The sequence below is a fragment of the Vombatus ursinus genome, unplaced genomic scaffold, assembly GCF_900497805.2.
Source record: "Vombatus ursinus unplaced genomic scaffold, bare-nosed wombat genome assembly UNPS02015202.1, whole genome shotgun sequence".
NCBI lineage: Eukaryota > Metazoa > Chordata > Mammalia > Diprotodontia > Vombatidae > Vombatus > Vombatus ursinus.
In genome coordinates this window covers 183134-188116 of record NW_020954980.1, presented here as the reverse complement: position 1 = coordinate 188116, position 4983 = coordinate 183134, and the positions used below count along the sequence as shown (strand labels likewise).

At 41.2% G+C, this 4983-nt stretch overlaps 1 protein-coding gene across 3 annotated transcripts in view; it reads left to right on the top strand.

Moving 5' to 3' along the window:
• Window positions 1-4983, top strand: part of LOC114031654 (tyrosine-protein phosphatase non-receptor type 5) — a 108897-nt gene that overhangs the window by 22661 nt on the left and 81253 nt on the right. The gene's annotated exons all lie outside the window — the stretch shown is intronic.

The window sequence follows — 4983 nt, the reverse complement described above, 5'->3', positions numbered from 1 at the left end:
CCTTATGGCTTCATATGGAAAAAAGGTTCCTCTACCTTATTGGAATAAGGAAAAAAACTGTCCTGGGAAGAGGATATAATATTTTCTTTCCCTTTCATCCATTGTTTAGGTGGGATCTGAGAATCAATCCATAGGATATGCAAGAAAGAACTGATGAAAATATAACCAAAGACCCCTCTACCTGTTGAAACACTAATGCTATATTGCATAGGTTTAAATAGGCCAAGAGAGCACCAGTCTTTCTGCCAAAGGGAATAGGGCTCGGGGTACTTGGTGATTCAAATTCTGTACCAATATGGTGTGAAGATTTACAAGACCTAAGAATTTCAAAGGACGTAATCCTAATTTATCCAATCCAACAAGTTTTTGTTAAGCACATGTTCTATATGGAATTCACTTTACTAGGTTTTCTCAGTATAAAGAGAGAAAGAAAACAAGCCCTCCCCTCAAGGAACTTACATTCTACTGGAAAGATAGAACATTTGAACAGATAAATACATATGTGGTGACTTGAGAAGTAGGGAAAGAGCAATAATAACCAAGGGGATCAGGAAAAGCCTCTTATAAGGCATGGTGCATGAGCTAAATTTTGAAGGAAGCTGGGGCTTCTAAGAGATGAAAGTGAGGCAAGAGAACATTCCAGGCATCGAGTATCACCTGTGTAAGCCCAGAGGCAGGAAATGGAGGGACAGTTTCAGAGCAGAATAAGTAGGGAGCTGGACTAGAAAGGAGACAGTGTAGAAGTTAATAATATTTGATAAGCCAAGAGCCAGTTTGGGAAGGAATTTGTAGGCTGTATAGTCTGTTCCCCACACCATATAGGATTCCTTCCTACAATATCTTGATATTTAACCTTTCCAACAGGGAAGTCATCATGTAATAAGGCAGCCCATTCCATTATTGGGCAGATCTGATGGTCAATTGTTCATTAGATTTGAACCAAAATGTTCCTCTGTATGATTTTATCAGTTGACCCTAGTTTTAACATCCTTCACACCTTTGCTTATGCCATACTTCATACCTAGAATGCCCTTCCCTGTCCTTTTTACCTAAGCAAATTTTACTTATCTTTCAAAGGTCTAGAATTATTTACTTTTACACTTTGGGGATGTTTAACCTGAAGAAAAGACAACTGAGGACATGATAGCTGTCTATAGACAGGGCAGTTATGAGGAAACAAGATAAAGTCAGTCAGTTAACAAGCATTTATTAAGCACTTATTCTGTGAGTCATTGGACTAAGACATAGCTAGGGCTACAAAGAAAGGCAAAGAATGCTCTCTGCCCTCAAGGAGCTTATCATCTAATGGAGATGATAGCGTGTAAATAACTAGGTATATATAAGATATAAATGGGATAGATGGAAAGTAATCTAAAATGGGAAGGCATTAGCAGCCAGAACAACCATAAAAAGTCTTCTCCAGCAGATGAGATATGTATTGAGTCTTGAAGGAAGCCAAGGAGACCAAAAGGCAAAGATGAGGAGCAGAGCATTCTAAGCATGAGAGATAGCCCGGGCAAAGGCACTGCCACAAAAGTAGGAGACGAAGGGACATGTTCAGTGTACTGCAAGTGGTCTCATAGCTGAATCATGGAAGAGAGTAAAGTGGAAGAAAGACTAGAGAGGAAGGAATGGCCCAGGTTAAAAAGAGGTTTAAATTCTAAACGAAGGATTTTATATTTGATCTTAGAAGTAATAGGGAGACAGTGGAGCTCACTGAACAGGAGGTTGATTATAGTTATATATATATGGTTAGGACTGCTCTAGAAAAATCACCTTGGCAGCTAAGTGGAAGATGAATTAGAGTAAGGAGAGACTTGAGGCATGGAAGTTGATTGAAAGGCTATTTCAAATGGTAGAAATGGCACTTGAACCCAGGTTGTCCTGACTCTGAGTTCAATTCTCTCTCTGCTGTATCAAAACTACCTCTCACCTTTGAAATTATATATTTTAATTTTTTAATTGCCCATATTCTTTAAAATATCATTTCACTGAAAGTAAGCATTACTAGAAGGGCAGATTTACTTCTGATTTGTAAGTGACAGTCTTTTTTTAAACTCTCATACGATCATACAAACATTGTTAATTCAGGAAGAGCCAGGAAGAAAGTGATCATAGACATACTCCTCTTCTCTGATACACCAGATGAAAAAGACAAATCCTAGAAAAAGAAACTGGAACTTCTAGGACATCAACAGAAAAATCCATTCCTTAGAAGACCTTACTTAAGAACACCAAAGTTGGCAGAGCCAAGATGGCAAAGTACAGGCAGCAGTCTAGCTGAAATTTCCCAACATTACCCTCCAAACAACTTTAAAATAACTCCTTAAATCAAATTTTGGAGTGGCAAAGCCAACAGAAGATCAGAGTGAGACATTTTTCCAGCCTAACACAACTTGGGAAGTCAGCAGAAGAGGTTTGTGACACCAGGGTGAGAGCTGGTCCAGAATATGGCAGGAGCATCAATTGTGGGCCCCGGAGGGGGGCAACAGGAGCAGCAGTTTTGGGAACTCTCAGCCCAGAAATGACAAAGGAATCAGACAACTGATCAGAAAGAGATTACAGGGGACTCTTTGCTGGCACTGGATGCAGCTGGTGCTGATTGGCAACTCTATTGCCCATAAGCAGTTCTGGGTCACGGTTCCAGTGTGGAAAGGAGTGCTTGTGATTGATCACAAGGCTCTGGTCACAGTTCTAAGGCACAGGGAGCACTAGCTCTTGTGACTGCAGGAGAGTCAGAGACATAGTCACAGTTCCGGGCATAGAGGAGTAGCTTCAGAGGAGCTGGGGTGAATACCAGAGCACAGACCAGGAGAGCAGTGACCATATTTCTCCATGAATCACATCATCTTGGAAGCACCAAAAACTTAGACACACACACACACACACACACACACACACACATACACACACCAAACTAGCTCTGAAAATAGCCTGATGCTTAGGACAGTGCCTGCCCACCCACAGGTGAGCAGAGCCCAACTTTAATATAAAGTTAACTTTATCTTAACTTTAAGTATAACTTTAACATAACGTTCACTGTCAAGAAAATGAACAAACAACAAAAAAAGAACTTGACAGGGAAGACCTAGACATAAACTCAGAAGAAAATAACAATGTGAAAACAGCTACAAACAAAGCCTTAAAGAAAAATGCTGATTGGACCGAAGCCCAATAAGAATTCCTGGAAGAGTTTTTAAAAAAGAGAGAGATAAGAGTAATAGAAGAAAAAATGGGAAAAGAAATGAGAGTGATGCAAGAAAATTATGAAAAGAGAATTGACAGCTTGGTAAAAGAGGCACAAAAATAGTGAAGAAAATAACACCTTAAAAACATAATTAGCCTAGTGATAAAGAGACATAAAAATTCACTGAAGAAAAGAAATCCTTAAAAAGCAGAATAGGCTAAATGGAAAAGGAGATACAAAAATTCACTGAAGAAAAGAACTCTTTAAAAAGCAGAGGATGGGCAGAGCCAAGATGGCAGAATAAAGATAGGAACTCATCTGAGCTCTCCCTTAAACCCCTCCAACTATCTTTAAAAATGGCTCTAAACAAATTCTAGAATAGCAGAACCCACAAAAAGACAGGATGAAACAAATTTCCAGCTCAAGACGACTTGGAAGGTCATCAGGAAAGGGCTTTTGTACCAGGGTGAGAGAGGAGCACCTGGCCCCAGAAAACCTGGAGCAGGCCTTGGAGCAATTGAATTACTGGCATCAGTGGTGGTTTCCAGACCTCTCAGCCCACAGACACCAAACACAACTTGGAAGGTCAACAGGAAAGATCTACCACACTTGGATGAGAGTGGAACACAGTCCAGTGCAGGTCGTGCCAGCACAGCCGTAATCATAGCAAACCAGGAGCAGGCTTTGGTAGTGACTGAATCAGCAGCAGCAGCAGCAGCAGCAACGGCTGCTACCAGAGCTCTGAGCCCACGGACGGTAAGGGGGCAAAACAACTGGTTAGAAGGGGATTACAGGAATCTCTTTGCTAGCACTGAGGCAGGACTCTGCTTCTTTGCCCATACTCATATCCAGGTCACAGTCCTGGGTGGCAGTCCCGAGATGAGGAGGAGCACTACCGTAGCAGAGCTTGCAGCAGCAGTGAAAGGGGAACTCTTCTCACAGTTCCAGGGCACAAAAGAGTGTTTGTGGTCACTCACAGACCAGAGCACAGGCCAGGAGAGTAGTAAACACCTGTCCTTAGATCATACCACCTTGGAAGGACTGAAGACTTACAGGCGCTTAGAAGGATCTCTGAAAACAGCTTCACAAAACCCCTGAAGCTTGAGACAGTTTGCCGTCTACCCTGGAAGCAGAGCCCTATTTTGACAAAAAGTTAAAAGTCAAGCAATAGGCTGGAAAAATGAGTAAACAACAGAAAAAACTCTGACCATAGAAAGTTATTATGGTGATGAGGAAGATCAAAACACACACTCAGAAGAAGACAAAAAAGGCAAAGCTCCTACATCCAAAGCCTCCAAGAAAAATATGAATTGGTCTCAGGCCATGGAAGAGCTCAAAAAGGATTTTTGAACATCAGATAAGAGAGGCAGAGGAAAAATTGGGAAGAGAAATGAGAGTGTTACAATAAACTCATGAAAAACAAGTCAATATCTTGGTAAAGGAAACACACAAAAAAAAAAAACTGAAGAAAATAACACACCTTAAAAAACAGACTGGGCCAATGGTAAAAAGAGGTCCAAAAAGCAATGAGGAAAAGAATGCATTAAAAAGCAGAATTGACCAAATGGGAAAGGAAGTCCAAAAGCTCACTGCAGAAAATAATTCCAGGGGCAGCTAGGTGGCGCAATGGATAGAGCACTGACCCTGAAGTCAGGATGACCTGAGTTCAAATGTGGCCTCAGACCAAACACTTGACACTTACTAGCTGTGTGACCCTGGGCAAGTCACTTAACTCCAATTGTCTAAACACACACACACACACACACACACACACACACACACACACACACACACAA